The sequence below is a fragment of the Triticum aestivum genome, chromosome 4B (genome assembly GCF_018294505.1).
Source record: "Triticum aestivum cultivar Chinese Spring chromosome 4B, IWGSC CS RefSeq v2.1, whole genome shotgun sequence".
Lineage (NCBI taxonomy): Eukaryota > Viridiplantae > Streptophyta > Magnoliopsida > Poales > Poaceae > Triticum > Triticum aestivum.
The window spans coordinates 399,286,305-399,297,651 of record NC_057804.1 but is presented as its reverse complement, the minus strand read 5'-3'; the positions used below and the strand labels follow the sequence as shown (position 1 = coordinate 399,297,651).

General features: G+C 43.6%; 1 pseudogene; it reads left to right on the top strand.

Moving 5' to 3' along the window:
* The first annotated feature begins 8,504 nt into the window (after positions 1 to 8,504).
* Positions 8,505 to 10,986, top strand: LOC123090126 (uncharacterized; annotated as a pseudogene).
* The last annotated feature ends 361 nt before the right edge of the window (positions 10,987 to 11,347 follow it).

Below are 11,347 nucleotides of genomic sequence, written 5' to 3'. Positions count from 1 at the left end.
GGGTCCCACCTATCAGATTGCATAGGAAAAAGGTAAGATAAACACAAATTTACGCAGGCGCGACAAGACTCCAACCCGTGCGTCGGAACCACCTAGATGTGTATGTGTCTGTTAGGGCCCGATGTGTGCACATGCACGTGTAGGTTGAGCACTTGAGCGTGAGAGTGTGTGTTGGTCATGTGGTGTGTGCATGCATGTGTGCGTGTGAGTGTTGCGTGTGTGCATGGCTGCGTGTCTACATGTGAGTGTTGCGTGTGTGTGTGTGTGTGGGTGGCTGCATGTGTACGTTTGAGTGTTGCATGCATGTAGTTCGTGTGCATGCGTGCATTTGTGTATAATCACCACACTAGCTTTTGTGTGTTAAAATAGATGGCTCAGCATACCAATACAAGGCCACCATGTCCGATGTGCCCGCGGTCCTGACTTTGAATCACCGTCCAATATTTTTTTATTGTTTGTTTTCATTCTTATACACGCCGACAGGTGGGCCTAATGGTGAGCTAATGTGATGCAACACTAGAGGTGCCACATGGAGCGTTTAACTGGTTAACTAGTCATGTCTTGAGCAAATACAGAGCTATATGGTGAGCCCGTGAATGTATAATAACCACAAAATGTAAATGATGACTGTAATGAGTGGATCCTTAAGTCCAATGTACGTATCATGCTTTTGCTTCAAATACAATGGTAGTCGCTATATATATCGTGAGAGAAAGATGAAACATGCGTGAATGTGCTGGGGGCGTACTTTTAGAGGACTTGGAGATATTTTGTGCGCGTGCGTGAAAGGGGCGTAGAGGGGGTGTATGCGATTGAGAGAGAGATGCTCTTCGTTTCCCTTTATTATGACTAACTTTGTATATAGTATAAAAATATAAAAATTCACAGTGGGGAATAAATATCATTGGGTGCACCATGCAATGCAAATTAACGTCCATACTCCTCCATATAACTTTGTAATGTTGTATATATGGAGAAATTCTAAAATAATTTTTGGTCACACTTTGTGTGGTTTTATTCAAAAGGAATGTTGTATGCGAAATAAACGTGAAGAGAGGGCTTTCTAGATCAATGGGGGTACGTGATATAACATGTGTGAATATGTAGTTGACGTATTTGGCAGGGCCTAGAGAGGTATGTGTATGTATTACGTATTCGAGAGAGGCATGGATAGAGGGGCCGGCGGGGGGGATGTGGGAGAGATAGCATGAGAAATGAGAGAGGTCTAGAGAGAGACGAATGGGATGTCACAGCGAGAGATTCCCTTGAGTGTGTATATGCAAGGGGGAGGGGATAGAGGCACCAGGAGACAATATTTTGTGTGGTGTCCGTGTTGGTATGTGTGGGTGTGAGAAGATAACAAGACCTAGGGGCAGAGGGTGTGTCACCGCGTGAGGTCCGGTGGGCCGAGGTGAGGCCCTTGGTTCGGTTCCGTCCCGCGCCACATTGGTTGGCCTATGACGCATTCAGGGAGACCCATGGAGGACTAGTCATACAAGACAAAGATACTAGAGTCATGAAGGACTCTGTGTCCACTGACAAAGTCGGCTAGGATTTGTAACCCTAGGTCCTCAGAATAAGGTAACCCCTTATCTCTGATATTACCATTAATCCAACCTAACTTTAAGGGGCATCCTATAGAATGATCTGCTAGAATCACACTCATCAATTAGGAAGAGAGGTTGAGACAATGCGTGCGAGACAGGCCTAAAGATAATGTGCGTGCAGGAGACACGTAGGCAGGTCTATGTATATAGAAAGGGTCGATGGGGATTGTGCGTGTGGATGTGTGTGAGAGGAAGAGTACTTGTGATAAAGGTTAGTGAAAACAGCCGTAAAAGGTTGCGAGAGGGGGGGAGGGAGATATCGAGAGCATGTCTGCGAGAAAGACACCTCGTGAGAGAGTGTGTGAGTATGTGTGAGAGAACACCGATGTATATACACCATGTGCACGTATGTGTGAGATAGAAAGTCAGCGCGTGTTTGAGGAGGGGCCTATGGAGAGTGAAACTACGCGTAAAAGACTGACGTACACATTGATTAAAACTATAAATTGTATCCAGATATTTGGATGGGGTCATGATATTTGCAATTCACGTAATGAATGGTGATTGATCCATAGGACATCTATATTCTATCAAATTTGAGCATGTCTATGTTATTATTTGACATAATTGATCCACAAAGTTAGTATTTTGAACTCTAGACAATGCATCGCTTTAGCAATTTGGATATAAACGTGAGTATAGTTCATGTTGTGTGTGTAAAGCACATTATACATACAAAAGTTACACAATGAACAATATAAATAGCTAGCTATGAACTAGCATACATTTGAATTCAACTTAAGGTGGTTTAAAAAAATCAAATTCAACATGAAGTCCATTCAATTATTTGAATTCGATATCATGGCATTTGTAACTCGTACCTAAATTATGGGAGCACCAATCTTTACTCTACTTCTGTACATAGTAGCATATATAGTCGTGTACAAAATAGATTCAAATTTACCTCCTCCATTCCAAAATAATCGTAGTTATAGGATTTTCAAGTGTCAAAATTTCAAAAAGAAGCGCATAATTTGATGAGGTTTTCAAACATACAAGGTCAAATTTAACGTTGTCTATTTATGTCAATCTTCAAAGTTCAAGAGTACTATAAACGTGAATGCTTCTGTTTCAAAATTTCGAACAAAGCGCCAAAAGAGCCTCTACTCGCCCGAAACTGGGTGAGACCAATGTTTGGTAGAAGGAAATTACTTTTCTAACTCCGACCTGTGAAGCCTACCAGCCCGACGTCTATAGGTCTAAACCAGCACTAGTACAACAAGGTGCTATACAAACGGTTTTTAACCCCTTTCCGCGACGGCATTTGGAACCGTCGCCTAGTGAGTGTGGGCGATAGGGGGGTCCTTCCCACACGACCCAGAAACCATCGGGGATATGCCCTCCTAGCACACACGCTCGGCAAAATGAGGTCGTGTGCGACCGACTAACGATCAAATACGGTTATACGTACAGTAGTGCTCAAAAAATACAATTATACACGCGAAATCATTTCCAGTCGTAAGTACATCCCAGGCAGTCAGTGCCCGCTAAACATTTCCGTTCATATATACATCCCACACAGTCGCTCCAAGGAAAACGTTTCTTTTCGCAGGTACATCACACACAATTTTCCCCGTTAAATCGTTGTGATAATGTTTCCATTGCACACAGTATTAACAATTTTATCGTTTGCGTTATTGAATGCATCACACAAGGTGCGTAGAAGAAACTGTGTGGCAAAGGCTGTCCATCACACATAGTTTTAATATGGTAAATGTTTGCGCCAGCTGGCCTAATGCAAATAGTTTTCAAGAGGATGTCGTGTGTGATTGTTCATGAATCCAACACGGTTTATTCCTAGAAACTGTGTGCGTTGCCTGAGGTCATTGCCCACGGTGTTTTCTCAATAACCATTTGCAATAGAAAAACCCAATTAGCAGGCTAATTATCCTATTATTAATAATCCATTTATTAATCTAATTGACATTTCATATTAAGCACACAATATATTTCATTTTCATAATTGAAATACATCAGAGTAAAACATCATATAGCTTCAACACTCAGCTACCCCGACCATGGCGCCTCTCCTCTCCTCTCCTCCCACCCACCAAACCCTACCACTCTACCATGGCGCTCAATGATCTAAGACTCCGTGGAAGGGCTTCTACATTGGGACTTCTCCCCCAGCCTTGCGGTCGCGGCTCGGGTGCGTCATCGTTTTGGATGTACTGTCCACTTCTCCAACTCTGGAACGACCAAGGAGTTTTTCTTGGTGGTAAGCTTCTCCTCAGCCTCCTTCCCTCTCAATGAAGAATCGCTGGCCATTGCATTACAATGTTGCATTGGTGGTTTGCCTTCGGGACTACATGTTCATCATTTGGAGGGCAGAAAGTTTCGATTCTCAGTTGCTTCTAATCATGTTGGTCACTTCATCTATGGGCTTAAGGATAGAGTTTGGCCGGATTTTGTATGCCATTTCAGTCTCTTTCGTTCTGCCACTCAGCTACCCATGGAAAACCCACAGACTTGGCATTTGGATCAAACCAACCAGGAAGTCTTGGTTAGATCTCCTATGGCAGTCAAATCGAGTTATCTCTCTGCTCGCAAGGCTAGCGGTGTTGATGTTGCATCATTGGAGACTCTATCAAAAGTGGGTTTTTCTCCGGCAGACCATCGAAATTGTGTTGCAATGGTGACGGCCAACCAGCAACCGCCGACGAGCCGACAGGATCCCTCTGTTTTGAGGAATTTACCGACACATAATGAGCATTCATTGCTAAATTCCGTGGTTTTCGGAGCAATTCAAATCAACATTAATGAGCGGCTGTCTGGTGTGGACTCAGTCACTGCTCAGCGCTTTTAGGGGGCTCAATTCAAACATGATACCTGGAATTAGCTCCCACAATTAATGCTTCGTCACATTCTGGATCATAACCAAGCAGGTTTATCAGAGGAATACATTGCGTCATTATGGAAAATTCCCTCTGTTCCGACCGTGGATTACATATGTGACAAATTGACAATCTGCCATAAATGTCATGATAATGATCATATGGCCATTAATTGCCCAGGGCCTTATTGCCACCTTTGTTTTAGCAGGCCATGTACGTGCACACCTTTGGGCCATGCCAACAACCATCTCTTGGAGGGTGCAGCCTGTTATGTATGCAGTTCCAGGGCCCATCTGTTCTTTGAATGCCCAGTAAAATATCATTGTGATTTCTATGGTTTTCTGGGGCACCAAAAATACTCCTGTAATTGGGACGGGGTAGCTCGTATGAAATGCAATCAAAAAGATAATACTCGATTGGTTTCCACCTCAGCCACCGATTCCCATCAAAACAATTCCATTCCTGTTCGGTCAACACATGGAAATAAGATTTCAAAGGATAAGGATCCAGTCTTTTTAGGGATACTAAGGCGCGAATTAATTGCTCCTACCCGTAATAAGGGTCTAGCTGCTAGGCGAACGCCTGCCGTCCGATGCAAATCATGCGGCCTCAAGGGCCACGAGAAGGCATCTTGCACTGTGTTGCGGCACCGTAATCGAGGTGTTTGGAGACCAAAGTCTCAGCCCAAGTCCGCCGATACGCATTCCTCTGCTCCCTCGCTGTCTGTGCCCTCCTCTGCTCCTGCTCTGACCACCTCCACCATAGCAATGGCCAACTACCCCCTCAATGTTGTCCCCTACCTGCCGCCGGGGATGACGATCGAACTTGGTCTGGTAGATCAGAAGATTCGTGATGACATGGTGGTCAGCGCCATTCATCCACTACGGCATGACTTCTTGGCCATTGCGGAGGCTAATCGATACATCCCACACCACCAGAAGGTTGACATACGCAACATAATCAAAGGTTTGCTACACGAGTCTCATTACTTCCCAACAAAAATCTCAGATCACCCTCTCGACGTTGGTATCTTTGTTTTGTGAACTCTGTAGTTAGGGACACAGTTGTCGGCACCACTTTTGAGCTTGATGAGAATGAGGTAGAGGAACACACTATGATTTCGTTTGTCCCCCATGATGCTGCTCTGAATATGCGCCTCACCACCTTTGGACCAGGAGTTTGGATTCTCTATGTGGGGTTTCCATATGATTATCAGACCCAACACTACATGCACAAGTCCGTTGATAAGTTTGGTGGTAGATTCGAACAACCCTAGGGGGGATCAAAGATTTGTGCTCATTAAGGCTAGAGTCATACATCTATGTCTGGTTCCAAAGAGCCTGGTTATCCGTCAGTTAGGTGGAGCCCGTTAGAGTTGGACAGTTTCTGTCACCATGCTCCGCAGCAGCGACTGGAATGCCCATTTGCTGGAGGTGCCACCAGCTGGAGAGGACCCCCCTCCTGAGAATGGCATCCCTCATCCTTTGCATTGTGATGGCCTCAAAGCTCAACAGATGTATCAACAGCAATTGCACAACTGGCTGGCCCAAAATGCAGTTCCAAATGAGAACCCTAATGCAGATGGTGGAATGTTGTTGTGGATCAGGATAATGACATTGAGATTCATCCTAAGTGGGGTGTCTAGCCTCCTCCTCCCCCACAAGAGCCACCAATGATGTATAATTACCAGGAGTGGCTTGCTGGTGAAGGTATGCAGGTGGATCATGGCATTGTACCCCCAAATAACACTCATGACAGTCCTGCAGCTGCTTGGAATGACTCAATCTCCATGAGTAACAGTAATGACTCTAGTGCCACAATTTTAGATTCTTATGTCCTAGTTCCTCTAACTCTTATGAACCAGTACTGGCCACAAGAAGCTTCAAGCTCTGCAACATAGGAATTGGTCCCAGCTGCCAATGCTCTGCCTCTTAATAGGCTTGACATATCACTTTTTGTTTCTACTGATGGTTTGCATGTGGATATGGCCTCTCATGGGAATTTCACACCAACCATGTTGTTAAGGGACTGCATTCCAATGTTCAGACTCAACACATATCTCACAGCAGCAATTAGGCCTATCATTGCTTATTTTGGCCCTTGGAATGGTCACTTTGGCTTCACACAGGATTCTATGACCTTCAACATTACTGTAGCTAAAAATGCAGGCTCTCTGTCTATTATTTATGCTTCCAAAGTCATCAATCAGTCTGGGACTTCCTCTGCTCACACTGAGGAAATTTCTGAGGTCTCTCTTTGGGAGCTCAATCCATCTCCTGCGATGGACGATACTGCTTACAATGTCGCTCAAAACTCTGTTTTACTTGCATCAGCTTTAACTGAAGTTGCTGAGATCGGGGATATTCATCTTGCCAATGATGTACCTGAAGGTACAATGTCTGAAACTGTCTTATTTGATGTTGTTTTGCCTGCACTGTCTCTGAATGTCACCTCTGTTGAGCAAACCACTGCACCTGACTGTGATTTGTCTGGAAATGCTATCTCTGTGGAGGCTCTGCCTGCACCCTCTCTGGTTGATCCAATTCAGAACACCCAAGATGATACTGATGCAAGGATGCCAGCTCCTGTAACTGTTGCTTCAGTCTGTAACTCTCCCCGAAAGGGGAAATCTGTGGGGCCAGAGTGCTCTGCTTCTCTGCGTAGGAGCACCAGATCCAACAAATATGACGGCTTCAAGGTGCCTCCACTTACTGGCGGCAAGATCAAGTCATCCAAGGTCAAGTCGCGACATGTGCCTTCTGCCCTCGCCATCAGTGACACTCCAGCTGAGCAGATTCCTCCAGCTACACCAATCCAGGTAATCCAACAGATTGGCACCAAGCTTTGTGCTATTCCTGCTGACGAACTGTCTGAAGAGGCTCTCATGGCGACCCAGGAGGAGGAGCCTGCTTCTTCCACTTAATATATCATCTCTTACCTTATTACTATGCATCTTTTGGTTTCATGGAATGTCCTGTGTGCGAACGTTCACGGTTTAAATTCAGATGACAAACAGCTAGCCCTATTGAATGCTATTGTTTCTAGTGAATGTGTTGTTGTCTGTTTGTAGGAAACAAAGAAGTCAACTTTTGAGCTGTCATTTGTTAAATCATTTTGCCCTCGTATATTTAACCAATTTGCTTATGTGCCCTCTCGTGGCGCCTCGGGTGGTATTGCCACGATCTGGAACAGTTCTATCTTCACAGCAGATGTTCTATTTTCTGAAGATTTTGCTCTTGTCACTCGTTTTTGTTCCACGCAATCAGCACAATTCTGGACGTTTGTTAACGTATATGGGCCTTGTCAAGGGGAACAGAGAGCTAACTTTATCACTTGGTTAGGTTCTCTGGATATTCCAACAAATGAAGATTGGCTCTTTGTGGGCGATTTCAACTTTATTCGAGAACCTGACAATCGAAACAAGCCGGGTGGTTGCATGACTGATATGAATACATTCAACGACTTAATCAGATCACAATGCCTAATTGAACTACCCATCATAGGTCGCATGTTTACATGGAGCAACATGCAGCAAGATCCTCTTTTTGAACAACTTGATTGGTTCTTCACAAGTACAAACTGGACTACTTCATAGCCTAAAACCATGGTAAAACCACTAGGTAAACCAGTTTCCGATCACATACCTTGTGTGGTTAACATTGAAACTACCATCCCTAGATCCAAACTTTTTCGCTTTGAAACATACTGGGTGCAACACCCTGGTTTTATGGATGTGGTTGCAAATTCTTGGGCTAAAAATGTCACCTCCACAAACCCTGCCACAACTCTTTGTCGTAAGATTAAAACCCTACGCAGAGATCTTAAACAATGGAGCAAAGGAATTTCCAAACTTTCTGTGGCAATTGAGAACTCTAATAAAGCTCTTTGCAAGATTGATGAACTAGAAAATAAACGTGCCCTAACCGTCCCGGAGAATAACTTCAGAAAAATCCTCAAAAAACATATTTTCCGTCTGCTCAGATATCAGGAACTCTATTGGAAAAAGAGGTGCACCATACGGTGGGTTAAATTTGGAGATGAGCCATCTAAATTTTTTCAAGCAATGGCTTCAGAAAGATACAGAAAGAACAATATTGCATCTCTAACCACTGCTGATGGGACCGTTGTTGAAGATCATACAGGGAAAGAATCAATCATCTTCCAAACTTTTAAAGAAAGAATGGGTTCTTCATCCGGACATGATATGAAATTTGATCTACATAGAATCATTAAGAAATGCCAAGGTATGGATGCTCTCACTGTCCCCTTTTCAAACGAAGAGATTGATAATGTAATTAGAGAGATGCCTGCGGATAGGGTACCTGGCCCGGATGATTTCACAGGAGTGTTTCTCAAGAAATGTTGGCCGATAATAAAGGAGGACTTATACAAGCTTTGCCATCAATTTCACACGGGTGATCTTTCACTCGAAAGCATAAATGATGGCCTCATTACTCTGATCCCAAAAATCAGTTCCCCAGAGACGATCAATGATTATAGACCAATCATGCTTTTGAATTCTTGTCTTAAGGTCATCACAAAAATTCTGGCCAATCGCTTACAAAAAGTCATACTAAAGATTGTGCACCGCAACCAATATGGATTTCTAAAGGGAAGAACTATCCAAGATTGTCTTGCGTGGGCATACGAATACATATATCAATGCCAACACTCCAAACAGGAAAGTATGCTCCTAAAACTAGACTTTGCCAAAGCATTTGACACGATTGAGCATGAGACCATGATTGATATTATGAAAAACATGGGCTTTAATGAAAAATGGATCAGCTGGATTCGATGCATCTTCTCCTCGGGCAAATCATTGGTGCTACTTAATGGAACACCTGGTCGGCAATCCTCTGCAAATGTGGAGTACGACAGGGTGACCCCCTCTCTCCTCTCATTTTCGTGCTTGCGGACGATCTCCTTCAAACAGCCATTAACGATGCTTTTCAGCGGGATCTTATACGCCTACCTTTTCATTCACCAAACCAAAAGGAATATCCCGTGATCCAATACGCTGATGACACTATTTTGGTCCTTCCAGCATGCACGCAACAAGCTCAGATTGTCAAGAATATACTCACTGATTATGCTTCCTCAGTTGGATTAAGAATAAACTTTCACAAATCTAGTCTTATACCAATCAATTGTGGTCCAGAAAAAAATGATGAGCTTGCCAACATTTTTGGCTGTGTGCTGGTAAAAATGTCATTCACTTACCTTGGGCTACCACTTGGCACTACTCAGCCTTCTGTCCAAGAGCTTATGCCCCTCGTATGCTCGCTCGAGAGACATTTATCTGCCACCCTCAACATGATCTCTTATGGTGGTAAACTATCTCTTCTCAACTCGGCCATTACATCACTCATTATCTTTGCCATTTGCACTTGAGACTGCCAAGAAAGACCATTGAATTACTAGACAAAATAAGAAGAAAATGCTTATGGATCAAGGAAACGGATCAAGGCAACAAAATTAACTCCCTTGCTTCTTGGTACATGGTGTGTTGCCCCAAGGCCAGTGGTGGCCTAGGCGTAACAAATCAGCGTATTCAAGGTGATGCCTTATTGCTAAAATATCTCCACAAGTTTTATAACGGATGGGACACACCATTGGTGCAATTAATCTGGGATACATACTACACTGACCAAATCCCACATGCTTCCGATCCATGCGGGTCCTTTTGGTGGAGAGATGTGACCAAATTAATGCCAACATGTAGAGGTATTTCAAAGGCGAACGTGGGAAATGGTGAAAATGTACTCTTCTAGAAAGACATGTGGAGAGAGGAGATCCTGGCTGAGTCAGATCCTCGCGCTTTTTCCTGTGTCATAAATGAGGATCTGTCTGTCAAGGAATTCTTGGGCATCATGACATTACAAGAGGCGTTTCATATACCGCTCTCCCCACAAGCGCATGCAGAACTGAGACACCTACAATCTGAGGTTATGGAGGTTCGACTTTCCAATGAGCTTGACTAGTGGACATACATTTGGGACACCAGCATCTTCACTGCAAAACAATACTATACATTCTACTTCAGAGAAATTCAAGCACATAAAGCTTTCAGATGGATTTGGAAATCTAAGTCAACCATGAAAACCAAAGTCTTCGAGTGGCTGCTCCTTTCTGACCGTCTCAACACTAGGAACATGCTTAAACGACGACACTACAATATTGGAGATGTTCATGATTGCATTCTTTGTGGATTACAAATCGAAGATACGTTGGAGCACCTCTTCTTCGAGTGACATTTCAGCTCTGACTGCTGGTCCCACCTTGGTCTCTCTTGGCTTCCAGGTAACACAAGATTACACAACATTTCCAAAGCAAAAGAAGACTGGAATCGGCCACTTTTTATGGAGTTATTTTTGTTGGCCACTTGGAGTATATGGAAGGAGCGCAATAACAAGCACTTTAGAAGGATCATACCCTCCAAAACTTCCTGGTTGGATAGACTTAAGGCTGATTTTTCCCTGCTCATCCATAGGGTTAGGGACGAACACAAACAATACATTCCACTCATCCTTGCATCCTTGTAAGATATCATTTGCATGCCACCCCCAAAGGGGGATGGATTGTAATTACAATGTACAGTGTCACTAATTTAACTTAATATATACTACAGTGGGAGGTACTCCTACTGTTTCTGGTCAAAAAAAAACACTCAGCTACCCAGTTACACAACTGCACCAGCACCAAGTCTCACATGCAACATCTATAACCTTTTGAAATTAGCATCATAGACGGTACATAGACAGATCTATCTCATCTGGAAAACTGTTGAAGCAGAAGGCAAATATTGATCCTTCATTGATGTTGGAGGTCTTTGCAACTTTAGGCAAGTGCCTGTGTATGATTGATCGTCCATCCTTAGTCCTCTTCAGGAACACTTCAAGATTT